This window comes from Emys orbicularis, chromosome 8, assembly GCF_028017835.1.
Source record: "Emys orbicularis isolate rEmyOrb1 chromosome 8, rEmyOrb1.hap1, whole genome shotgun sequence".
Lineage (NCBI taxonomy): Eukaryota > Metazoa > Chordata > Testudines > Emydidae > Emys > Emys orbicularis.
Genome location: NC_088690.1, coordinates 95,342,793 through 95,356,685, shown reverse-complemented (window position 1 = coordinate 95,356,685; position 13,893 = coordinate 95,342,793).

Below are 13,893 nucleotides of genomic sequence, written 5' to 3'. Positions count from 1 at the left end.
CTCTGTTGACGCTCTGGACAGCACTTCGAGCTCGGATGCTCTGACCAGCCACACAGGAAAAGCCCCGGGAAAATTTGAATTCCTTTTCCTGTCTGGGCAGTTTGAATCTCATTTTCTGTTTGGACAGCGTGGAGAGCTCAGCAGCACTGGCAACGATGCAGAGCTCTCCAGCAGAGATGGCCGTGCAATCTAATAGAAAGAGGGCCCCAGCATGGACTGATCGGGAAGTCTTGGATCTCATCGCTGTGTGGGGCGATGAGTCCGTGCTTTCAGAGCTGCGCTCCAAAAGAAGGAATGCAAAGATCTACGAGAAGATCTCTAAAGCCATGGCAGAGAGAGGATACAGCCGGGATGCAATGCAGTGCCGCGTGAAAATCAAGGAGCTGAGACAAGGCTACCAAAAAACCAAAGAGGCAAACCGACGCTCCGGATCCCAGCCCCACACATCACGTTTCTACGAGGCACTGCATTCCATCCTAGGTGCGGCCGCCACCACTACCCCACCAGTGACCGTGGACTCAGAGGATGGGATACTGTCCACGGCCGGTTCCTCGTCGGAAATGTTAGCGGACGGGGAAGATGAGGAAGGAGATGAGGAGGACGAGGCAGTCGACAGCGCTTGCACCACTGATTTCCCCGACAGCCAGGAGCTCTTCATCACCCTTACCGAGATCCCCTACCAACCATCCACAGCCGTTACCCCGGACACCGAATCAGGGGAAGGATCAAGCAGTGAGTGCTTTAAACATCTAAACATGTAATTTTAACATAACTGGTCCACCGTGGTAACACACGTTCCCACGCCATGAGTCCAGTAAGTAGTCTGGGATCATGGCACGGCACAGCATGGCGGCATACGGCCCTGGCCTCTGCATGGTCTCCCGAAGCATTCTTCCCCTCTCGCTCTCCGAGATCCTCATTAGAGTTATATCGCACATGACGCCCTGCTTTAAATTAGGGAGGGGAATGTTAGTATTGGGACTGCTTTACAGCCACGCGGTGGAGGCGGCAGAGGGGCAGCATACAGTGATCTTTCCCGGGGACAGCCGCGAGGTGGTGGGACAGGGGCAGAGCTCATGCTTCCCTGATTGCTGCCAGCAGAGAGTGGCCTTGCATTCAGTGCGAAAGGAGCCCAGTGCTACTATTACATTTTTAAGCTGCCACAAGTCTACGGCTTACCATGTTTTCCTGCAACAAAAGTAGAGGTGTCCTGCCACGCTTCTCTGATCGCAACTGCAAGACCCCAGGCACTGAAGGCGAGGGCCGAAAATTCGACCTTGTCCTGTGTGCGCATGTGAAAGGTCCAGTGCATGGTGTTGTTCACAGAGAAAGACTATGTTCTTTGTTAGCAACTTCATTTATCTGTCTCAGGAATTTACTCCCTTTTTCCCATTCCCACAGACACATCTGCGACTGTCTCCCAACCCAGCCTGGCATCACACTCCCAGAGGCTAGCGCAGATTAGGAGAAGGAAGAGAAAGACGCGTGAAGACATGTTTTATGAACTTATGGAGTGCTCACGAGAGCAGGCAGCCCAGACGACACAGTGGAGGGAGAACTTGTCACAAATGCACAGAGCAGTCATGGAACGGGAGGAGAGGTGGCGCCAGGAGGACCAGCAGGCTACTCGAACCCTGCTTGGACAAATGAGGGAGCAAACGGAGACGCTCCGGCGCCTAGTGGATGTTCTGCAAGACCGGAGGCAGGAGGACAGAGCCCTGCTGCTGTCTATCTCTAACCGCCCTCCCCCGCCACCAAGTCCCACACCCCCCTCACCAAAAGTCCAAAGAAGGAGGGGCGGCAAGGGCCGTTAAAACTTTCAGTCGGCCCCTGCACACTGCTGCAGCAATGGAAGGCTCTCGTTCCAAAGTTTGAAAAGCCCTTTCCTACCCATCTCACAATAGCCCACGTCCAAGTTTCCTCCCCCCCTTTTCATGTGCGGTTCATAATAAAACATCTGTTTCTGTTAAGTACTGTTTCCGAGAGTGTCTTTTAGAGGGGATTCTGTCTGAAGGGGGGGAAGGGGTTTGTTACTTGGACACGACAGTCACCTGTAGCAGGCTACAGAGGCGGGGGCAGGTCCAGCATCAGGACACATACACAGTACAGTCACCAGTTACCCTGGTCAGTCTGGGAGGCGGTTTTCATGTTCTGGGGTGCGAGGGGGTTGATCTGTGACTTTGTGGCGGGGGAGGGCAGTTACAGATCTTCTGCCGCGGTCCTTATCCTGGACCACAGAGCCACGCAGCAGGGGATCTGTTACCCTCCGCCCCCTGCCAGAAAGTCACTTGGCCGACACATACATGCAGTCCCGCCCAGGACTGCTGGCAGGCTGCGTTGAAACAACCAATCCAGCACTGCGGAGCCTGTCATTCCCGGAGTTTAGAAGCATCATTTGCATCAAAACAATAAACCAGCCCCCCGCCACAGTCTGCGTCCCCGGTTTAAAACATTCCCGCGAAAACAGTAAGAAAGAGAACCTTGTTCAGTAACAAAACGGAACAGATTTTATTTGTTGGGAAGGTGGGGAAGGGGGTATGTAACTTGGAAGGATAGTCAACAGTAACTGGGTAAAGAAACGGGGGCAGGTTCAGTATCTGTGTCCACAAAGTGAACAGTCACTGGAGACCCTGCTCAGTCAGGAACCTGGCTTTCAAAGCCTCCCTGATGCACAGCGCGTCCCGCTGGGATCTTCTAATCGCCCGGCTGTCTGGCTGGACGTAATCAGAAGCCAGGCTATTTGCCTCAAGCTCCCACCCCGCCATAAAGGTCTCCCCCTTGCTCTCACACAAATTGTGGAGCACACAGCAAGCAGCTATCACAATGGGGATATTGGTCTCGCTGAGATCACAGCGAGTGAGTAGGCTTCTCCATCTCCCCTTGAGACGGCCAAAAGCACACTCCACCACCATTCTGCACTTGCTGAGCCGGTAGTTGAATAGTTCTTTCCCTGAGTCCAGTGCGCCAGTGTAGGGCTTCATGAGCCAGGGCATTAGCGGGTATGCAGGGTCCCCGAGGATGACTGTAGGCATCTCCACATCCCCAACAGTTACTTTGTGGTCCGGGAAGTAAAGACCTTCCTGCAGCCGTCTATACAGACCAGAGTTCCTGAACACCCTAGCGTCATGAACCTTGCCAGGCCATCCAACGTAGATATTGGTAAAACGTCCCCGATGGTCCACCAGTGCTTGCAGCACCATGGAAAAGTACCCCTTTCTGTTGATGTACTGGCTGGCCTGTTGGTCCGGTGCCAGGATAGGGATGTGAGTCCCATCTATAGCCCCACCGCAGTTTGGGAATCCCATCTCGGCAAAGCCATCTCTGATGAGCTCCACGTTTCCCAGGGTCACTACCTTAGATAGCAGTAGCTTGACGATTGCCCTGGCTACTTGCATAACAGCAACCCCCACGGTAGACTTGCCCACACCAAAGTGGTTAGCGACGGACCGGTAGCTGTCTGGCGTTGCGAGCTTCCAGAGGGCTATGGCCACTCGCTTCTGGACAGTCAGGGCTGCCCGCATCCGGGTGTCCTTTCGCTTCAGGGCAGGGGACAGCAACTCACACAGTTCGAGGAAAGTCCCCTTCCGCATGCGAAAGTTGCGCAGCCACTGGGATTCATCCCAGACCTGCAGCACTATGTGGTCCCACCATTCTGTGCTTGTTTCACGGGCCCAGAATCGCCGTTCAACAGTATCAACAAGACCCAGTGACAGCGAGATGTCCTGGGCGCTGGGTCTCATGTTCTCAGAGAGGTCGGAGCTAGTGTCCGACTTCATGCCGTCACGGTGGTGCCGTAGCCTCCTCTCATGATTGATCTGCAGCTGCCTCTGGTACAGGTGGAGGAGAAGCTGCGAGGCGTTGAGAACTGCCACAACTGCAGCGATGGTCGCAGCGGGATCCATGCTCGCACTGCTGTGGCGTCCGCGCTGTCAGTAATCAGAAAAGCGCGCGAACTGATTTCCCACCGGCGCTTTCAGGGAGGGAGGGAGGGAGGGCGTGAGTGACGGACGGATGACGACAGGCGCCCAAAAGCACCCTCGACACATTTTTTTACCCAGAAGGCATTTGGGGCTCGACCCAGAATTCCAATGGGCAGCGGGGACTGCGGGAACTGTGGGATAGCTGCCCACAGTGCACCGCTTCCAATGTCGACGCTTGCCCCGTTAGTGTGGACTCACAAAGTCTCACAAAGTCGAATTACTGTCCTTAGTGTGGACACACACGTTCGACTTAGTAATATCGATTCCACATAGTCGAATTAACTAAAATCGAAGTACTCTCGTAGTGTAGACAAGGCCTAAGTTAATGTTGACTGGCTCAGCATAAATGTAAACAGGGTTCATCATTGGGAAAAGGCCATAAGGAGCTCATAGCAGCCTGGATGTAGAATAGCATAGTAGCACAGGTTGCTTCTCAACTTGGATCTCAGTTAGTGTTCAGTATTGCTCCTGCTAGTTATACAATAGCTGAAGAGAAAATCTAACATAGGCAAATATATAGAGAAAGTTTGAAACAGTAGTCTAATGAGTCAAAGTGTTATCAAAATATTGAGCTCATGTTCATTCACAAATATTCAGGTTTTACAGAGTTTTTTAAGGTGCCACAAGTATTCCTGTTCTTTTTACGGATACAGACTAACACGGCTGCTACTCTGAAAAGAGTTTTTCATGTTTGTGAATGTTTATCAGGCTAACTAGATGCAGCGCTAATAAAATGTTAATTAATTACTCTGAAAACTGTAATAACTTTCACAATACAGTTGTGAGATTAGATAAACATCTTATTAGGGAGCAACTTTTCTTGTAAGAACCAAAAAGGAATTTCTGCTTTCTCTTCAGAATCTCACGAATTCCTCCCTGCTGGGTGTCTCTGTTTATCCAATAGAGGATAGTACAAGGATGACAAGTTTTTGTGGTACAATAAGGACTTTTGTGCATTAATGCATTTCTTACAGCATTAGGCAGATTTCAGCACTGATTTGGAGGATTTTCAGTTGATTGTTCTATAACGCACATGTGCCAGGGCTTTAGTCTTGAACAATCCGAATGTTTGCTCATCTCTTTGCCAACTAGTACCCAGGCACTAAAGCAGATTTAACCAATTAGTGGAGCCCCACTTCTTTTTAATTGCGCTACTACGTGTGCATTATTGTGTGCCTAATCTGAATGTTCAATTGTCATGATTGCAAGTGCAAACTAGGTAAGTAATAATGGAAATAGCCAGTTCTGGACATTTGTATACACAATGGTAATTAATCTCTGACTGCATAGGTACAGATACCATGGTTACCAGTATGAGCTTCCCTAGGAAAGCCTCTTCCACTTGAATTAAAGGAGTAACTGTTAATTTTTGGTAAGCAGGAGACTCTTATTCCCACTAGGGCCAATGACTAAATGTAGACATGATCACATGAACTAGACCTGTGTATAGCATAGTTAACCTATTTACATGTGCATTTGCAGTAACTGAGCATGCAAAGGCGCACAATTACACATGTATTTTGTGAGGGTAAATGTTCACCACAAATATTAGAAAATGTAATCCTTGGTGTTCTGCACATTATTACTTCTTGGATTCAAAACAGGGGAAGAGGTTTTACTAGATGAGCAAAGAGGATGCCTTTTTCTTGCCAAAACAGAAGCAGTTAAATTTATCTCTGCTGGCAGTTGATCTCAGCATATCTCAGAGTTGTCTTATCCTTCTTTCTCTTAAGGGTGTTGAAAGTGGTAGTGTTGATGAAGTGTTTACTGGTATGAAACTGAGTGACTAATTATCTGGAGCCCTCAAATCACTTTACAAACATTTCTTAACTCTCATAACTAGGACTGGTCAGAATTTTTTTCCATGGACAATTTCAACTTTTGGGTGAAAAATTAAAACCTGAAAATGTTCAACTGGAAACCTTCCACCGAAAACTGAAAAAATTTGATTTGGAAATGCCACCATGTTGCTTCAAGGGAGTTGTAGTTTTGGGTGTTGCGTGTCCCCATTCTCCTCAACGGGCTGGATTCCCAGGTTGGACTACATTTAGAGATGCAGTGTGACCAGGGATCCCGGCCCATCGAGGAGTATGGTGACCTGAGGCAGCTAAACTACAGCTCCCAAGAGGCAATGGCGACATGGCCAAATGGATTTTTTTTCATTTTAACGAATGTGTTTTTTCCATGAAATGTCAATATTTCCTGTGGAAAACAGATAGTTTTTGCAAAATCTTTTTGTCACAAACTCAATTTTCTGTCACAACCCAGTTTCAAAGGAAGATTTTCCAACAGCTCTATTCACAACGCCTATTGTGCCTTTCTCTGGACTTGGACAATGCCTAGCACACTTTGGGTGCTTTGTCTATCTAAATAATGAACTGGAGAGAAGGGAACATCTAAACAGATTGACAATATACCTTCCATTACAAACGGTGCCTGAATTCCTTTAGACTGTAAAGAGCTACAGGGCAAGGGACTTTGCTGTTTATGAATCCTTTATTTAACTGTACAGGGCCAGAGCTATATAAAGAAATCTATCTACTTATGTATGGTGGGAGAGGGGTTGCCCCTTAGCTGTTTGCTTGCACTGTACCACACAGACTGGTATTCCGGTTATAGATGTATAGGTAGGGTTACCATATTAAACAAATAAAAAAAGAGGACCCTCCACGGGGCCCTGGCCCCGCCCATTTCCCCACCCCCAGCCCCGCCCCAACTCCGCCCCTCCTCCCTCCCACTCCCAGCCACGCGAAAAGGGCTGCCCGAGCGCTACCGGCTTCACGGTTTGCCGGGCAGCCCCCAGACCCTGCGCCCCCGGCCGGCGCTTCCCCAGCACAGCTGGAGCCCGGGAGGGGAAGCGCCCAGCCGGGGGCGCAGGGTCTGGAGGCTGCCTCTTCGGCTCTGTTTAAGAGCCGAGCTGCCCGAGCGCTACCGGCTTCGGGCAGCCCCCATGCCTCCGGACCCTGCGCTGCCGGAGCCCGGGAGGGCTGCCTGAAGCCCATAGCGCTGGGGCAGCTCGGCTCTTAAACAGAGCCGAAGAGTCAGGGGAGGAGCAGAGCAGCCGCGGGAGGGGAAGTGCCCGGCCGGCATTTTCCCGGACATGTTCGGCTTTTTGGCAATTCCCCCCGGACGGGGGTTTGATTGCCGAAAAGCCGGACATGTCCGGGAAAAAACGGACGTATGGTAACCCTATGTATAAGGCTCTGTGCACATTTTGCTGCAGGTGCCAATACAGCGCGTGGGCGTGCACCTTGCAATGTGGCACGTGCATACACCACTTTGCCATGTGGCCCCAAGAGTGATTACCCTGGCCATGCACTCTGAGGCACTGCAGGAGTTAAAACCGTGCAGCGGCGAGGGGGAGGGGAGAGATGCACTCCTGACTCAAGATGGCTGCCTGGGGAGAACAGGCGCTCTGAAGGAACGAGAAAAAGCCAAAGGTGTGAAGAGGGCGCATGCGCAGCTCTCTCATCTTCGGTCCTAAGAGCCGCCCCTAGCGCCCAGAGCATTCGCGCAGACTCAGTTCCCGGCCGGCTTGGAGGTGCGTCGTTGGAAGCTGGAGCTCGCGCGTGCGGCATGGCCGGAGGGCTGGTTCGAATGCTCGTGCTCTTACAGCTCCAGGTGCAGCTGAGCGTGCCGTGGGCTGCAGGTAAAGAGCGAAGGGCAGCGAGCGCACTATAAGTACTTAAAATTTAAAATAACTGATGCTGGCAGTAGATGAGAGTAGTGATAAATCACAATACATGCACCAATAAAACTAATAAATGGCAGTCAGGAATAACTGCAATAAATAACAGGCAACGGAGTCATAAAACTTCAAAGTAACAATGCTTTGTAATCGATAATGATTTTAATGTAATCAATGATGCAGTTTAATCGATAATTTAATAAAAACATCATGATTAAGAGTGCATACACTAAATAAGCATATTTTAATACAATCGGTATCATAATATAATAAATAGTACTAAAATAATTCAGCAAACATCATAAAGCCAAGAATACCCACCCCATAGTAAACAACTATACTAGTGTTAAGCAAGCCATAAATATCCAAGAGAGTTTATATTTGTATAGGGGAGAGGGAGAGGAACATTTGGTATGATACAAGATTTGAAGGGGGAGAAGAGGAGGTGTTTAAAAACTCACTTTATAAAATGCATGTATCTATTTTGCAAATTACGTTCAAAGGTACTAAGATTGTGAACCTATAAGCTGCTCCAGGACCTAAATGATTTTTTCAGGGGTGACAGAGGAATCGTCTTCCCATCACTAAGCCATAGCCTCTCTAGTTATGAACAGTCTATCCTCACACAAGGAATGTACCCAACCCGCTACCCCTTATCTATATATTTACCTTATTTTTATAACACCATACCCCATTTACTTTTGTGTGCACCTTCAGAACCTTTATTTGGCTTCCCCTTCATCTAAGAATTGTACAAATAAAATATTGGGGTGAGTTGCCCACTGTATTTTGCACAAGGAACTTAAAAAGTAAACAAAATTTGGCTTTCTTCATTAATGAAAAATGGACTGTCTTTCTATGTGTCTGGACTATATCTACTGTAAAGGGGCCTTGATCCTGATTAGGACTTCTGAGTATTATTGCAGTATAAGTATTTAATAATAGTATGTATGGTAAGTTCTTGAATTGAGGACCACATTTCTAGTTTAGTTCTTATGTCATTGTGGTAATGAGAACTTTAAAGTATCAGTGGCTGTGATTTTGGATGGAGACTGTTGACTGTATTGCCTAACTTAACTGAATGCAATGGAAGAGTGTTGGTTATAGGTACTATTACTCCTGCGGACTGTAGTTCTGTGTCTTGGTTCTCCTCTTAAAACAAAACTGAGCTTCCAGTCTGCATACTGTGATACAGCCTGGCTAGTGTGTACATTGTATGTGCTCCCAACTATTCGTGTATTTCAAAATTATAAATAAAACAAATGGCATAATCTACACCATGCAGGTAGATTTCTCCTCTGATACCAGCATAGCAGAACTTGATGCCAAAATTTCCCTCTTTGCAAGCCTGGTCTAGCTGCCCTTGGTACAGGAGCCATTTCCATTTAAATCACATTGAAAAAGGGCTGCAGCATGAAACCCCGTACATGTTTTCTGAGAAAAGAATTTTCCGATTGGTTTTCCTGTTTTACATTAATAGTTCTGCTTACAAGGAGCATTTAAAAATACTAAATTCAAAACTAATTTGTTGCCATGAAATTTGGAGGAATGGATCAAGAACTGATATAAAACAGATTTAAACCATCACTATTTTGAAATTAGGGGTTTTGATGAAGACTTAGGGGACTGTTTTCTCCACAAGAGTCATTAATGAAAATTTGATGCATGTGAATTCGAGGGACAATAGCTCCCTAATTTCCACTAATAGTAACTAAGCCCTTCTGTTGTACCCCTCCTATGAGATTCATTAGGGGCCCAATCCTATGAAGGTGCTGAGTGCCCTCAATTCCCTTTGACTTCAGGGAGAGATGAGCATTGAACAATTGCATTATCAAGTTTCATTAAAGAATTAAACCTCACCCCCCTCCCTTTGAGGTAGGAAAGTATTATCATCCACATGCATCAATTAAAGCATCACAGACCAGACATAACATCCAAGATATTTGTATTTCAGTAGTTTCTACAGTCTCCTAGATGATATTAGGGATCCATTCTGCTAAGCACTGAACAAACATATTGTAAGAGACAGTCTAAGAGTTTACAGTCTTAATAGAGGAAGTATTAAACCCATTTTACAGATGGGGAATTGAAACAGAGACTAAATGACTTTACACAAGGTTACAAACAAAGTCCATGGAGGAATTGAGAATGGCTCTGTTGAGTCCTAGGCTGGTGCCTTAACCACAGGACCATCCTTCCTCTTGCATTTAAGGGACAGGTGCTTTAAAAATCTTGCTTTATCAACTGTAGTGTGAGACTTCCATCAAGCTAAGTGAAGACAGCTTTTACGTTGGAGCAACATACATCTCTACCCCAATATAACGCGACCCGATATAACATGAATTCTGATATAACACGGTAAAGCAGTGCTCTGGGGGGGTGGGGCTGTGCACCGGCGGATCAAAGCAAGTTCAATATAACGTGTTTTCACCTATAACGCGGTAAGATTTTTTGGCTCCCGAGGACAGCGTTATATCGAGTTAGAGGTGTACAATCAGATCTGGTCCATTTCTCTCCTTATGCAGCGCTGAGTTAGCCACAGGAATGATGTTTAGCATGCATTTTGAAGTGTGGTTTTACAATTAAAACTAGAGAAATACCATGTCAGTTGAGAACAAAACCAAACCTGAGCTGTTTCTCCTAATCTATTCCAATGATAGATTTACTAGCAGAAAGAGAGGAGTGATTTTGTCTGCTAACCATTCAGTTGAACTACTGTCATGAGATCAGTCTGGCAGTAAAACAAGTAGCTTCACTGCATGTATGTAGGTGCACCTACAAAGAGCTCCTAGGTGGAGTCTGTTGTGAGCAAATGTCTCTGGGGAGTGCCTCCAGGACTCCTGCCTCTGAAAGAGCACAGCACATGTTCTCTCCTCTATGAGGCCAGCCTTCCTTTCTGTCCCCTTTGATGAAACTAGGCTGGGATTTTCAAACGAGCCTAGGAGAGCGAGGTAGGGGATTTGAGTGTCTGAATCTATAAGGCTCCTTTGAAAATTACAGATCTAGCATTTAGCATGAGTGGGATTATGCCCTGATTTTTGCAGGTGCGTGAGGGTGATGAAGGCCCTTTACACTCTCGTCCCCACTTGTTCTAGGCCCAGGCCCTTATTTATGTCTTCTTGGCTTGGAGATTTGTAATAGGATATAGAGCTCTTCACAGTTAGTAGCCACCCCAGCTTGGTAGGGGCTGCCTGTTTTCCATTTGATGGTTGGTACAGTGGCCTATCAAAAAAGAACTGGTGGTTTCAATCCAGTCCCTGTTGGACATCTAGCCACATCAGAGAAACCTTCATTAAAACTGGCTGCCTTGTTGGCTGTTGAGGATATGGACTCAATGAACATGGAGAATTAACTACCTTCTGGCCACTGTGGGAGTGCTTCCTGGTTATTGTTTGAGACACATGGAGGAGTAGTATGCAGGAGAGTTTGCTCTCCCATTGCCCAGTGTGTGCCCTTTCTGTAGACAAACGTAAGATTTCAGGGTCCCATCTGTGAACAGGATGCCTTTCATGAGTATTGGTTGTGTATCAGCATTTTGTTGAACTCCAAATACATACACAGCGAGAAACTTGAACCTTGTTTCCTAAAAGCTATCCAATCTCAGTGATTAAAAAACCCCAATTTTTTTATTTAATGTAAAATTCAAATGATTAAATGGAAGTAATTTGTCTTCAAACGATTGTAAGTGCATTTTGCTTTGACTTGAAACTTCTTATAAAGCCCAATCGTTAGGATTCAGCAAATCATGATACCTAAGGGATAATGACGATTTGGGATGTACCCACTTTTTGATAGTTTAGAAGGTCCCTCTTTGGAAAATAAGCCTATTAAAATGTGATTATGGTCAGATCGATTGCTCCTAAAGTGCTGTCTAAGTGCAGAATGTGGTTGTGGTTCTAAGAGCCACTAGAACTGATCAGAATATTTTTGTCAAACTGTTGTTTCATAGAGGTCAAAACAAATGTTGTGGAAAGATATCGATTTCAACTAAGTTTTCAATGGGAAGGTTTCTTTCTGAGGTCCAGGGTATTCTCTAAACACACAAACGAAAAACCCCCCCAGCAACCTGACCTTTTTCAATTCAAAGATGGGCGTTTTAACACAAGTCCATTTTGTGAAAACATTGAAAGATTTTTTCGGTCTAATGCAGAATGAAAACACATTTTGAAATGTTGAAAGTTGTTACAAAACAATCTTGAGCCATCTCTAGTCATAACTAAAAGTCATTATCAGATAGGGGGTTGCTGGCCTATGTGAAGAGAACTGTTGGTTTCACAGCAGTTACCAATGGCCAATGCCCACAGTAAAAACACAAAAGGCCTCCACAACTGACACCCTTCTTGATCCTCTCAGAGGGCAGGCGAAGGACGGACTAGGCAATGGTGATTGAACTAGACCAGTGATACTCAGACTGAGGCTCACGAGCCGCAAGTGGCTATGTAAGGTGTCTCCTGCGGCTCTTTGCAGCTCTTGATATTTAAAAAAGTGATTTAATTAAATTATTAACCAATCAAGATGCTTTTACTATGTTGTTAACCAATTGTAGTTGATAAAATAATAATACTTGGTCAGTAATTTTGCTGTGAGAATAATATATAATATATATGTATAATTCATTGTTTCATTTACTAGTTTATATATAAAATTTACCCTACTGTGGCTCTTCTGTGTAATGTTGATCATTAATTTGGCTCCCGAACCACTGAGGTCTGAGTATCACTGCACTAGACTCTTACCCCTTGCAGTCGTCCTGCAAGTCAGAGTATAGACATGGTGGAGATGTGGTGTGAGGAAGAGAAAGGATGGAGAAGGAGGAGTCTTCAAGGATGTTTGTCCGTATTTCACCATAACGAGTTCACTATTCAGGAAAAAAATGGCAATGGTAAAATGACTCATATTTGCAAATGAGATTAATAGTTTAATACTATCAATTCTCAGATTTACAGTACAGGGTGAACAGTAAAATAGGCAAAATTGATCATTCAGATTGCCGAGAAACTGTTTGCAGGAGGTAATAGGCTCATGTTTTACTGAGACATCTGCTTGAAGGATGGGAAGAAGTATATTTATTCTCTGTTTATTACAAGGTAGTCTAAGTCAGCATCTGTTAAATTAATTTTGTATGGTTTTTCAGGAACATTGTGAAGTATAAATTATAAAATTTGGAAAGGTAAATAATTGAATATGGGAACCAAAGCAGGTGAGATTAGAGAAGTTATTTCTGTGTGTAAAATTTGTTCCATATTTGCAACTAGGACAATATTTAAAAATGTAAAGAGTATTTTTAATTCTCCAGCCTTATCAAACCAATGAACAAATGCCATTGTTGCATGATCATGACAAAGGTTTCTTCTAGTGAGTGTTTTTCCCTTGTTCAACAAAAGAATAAGAATATCTTGTAGTAATTATAGGGACACTGTCAGAGTTAGGTTTTAAACACAGCTTGATAATTGTCATATTTGATAGCATTTGCTCTAAGGATTCAGCCCACGGTGCTTTATTTATTCATTAATTTATTTTCTACATTCTAACTTGCTGTGTGCCTGGCTATGTAAGTGGAATGTACAACATGTATGAGTGTGTGTATTCACACATGCTCTTTGATTTGTCAAGTGCTTAGAAAGTCTGATGCGTCATTAAGTTTTGTGTTTAAATTGAGCACCTCAGCAATTATTAGTTTCAACAAGAACGCTATGAGCTTTCAGACAGGAAAAATGCCAGTGACAGACTATTAATTTTAAGGGGAAAAACCTTCAAAGTGTCCCTTTTAAAATGAGGACATGGAAATGTTCGTGTGTCCCTGCCGTTGGTGGCACATTAGAGAGGCATGGGTTTGGAATAAGCATTAACTTTTTTAAATAGCGGAAAATAAAACTGCAGCCAAAATTAGTAGTTGAGCTATAAGTACAAAAACGAATGGGACTCAGGAAGTCTAGATCATTTGGGGGTGTTTGCGCATGGTTTGGTGGCATTTGGTTTTTACAGTAGTATTGCAAGTCACAGAGTGTTCATACATTTATAAATCATTAAACTGTCAGACTTTTAGGAAGCTGTAGGTTACAAAGCCTCATTAACAGGCCTTAAATCTGCAGTGGTCCCAGATATACAGTACAGAGGAGGCACTTAACAACTAATTAGGAAAAACCCATGAGCAGTTTGGAAATTAATAATTTACCAGGAACGAAACTGCATCTTTGTGTTTTCCCTAAATATAGACTTTTTTCA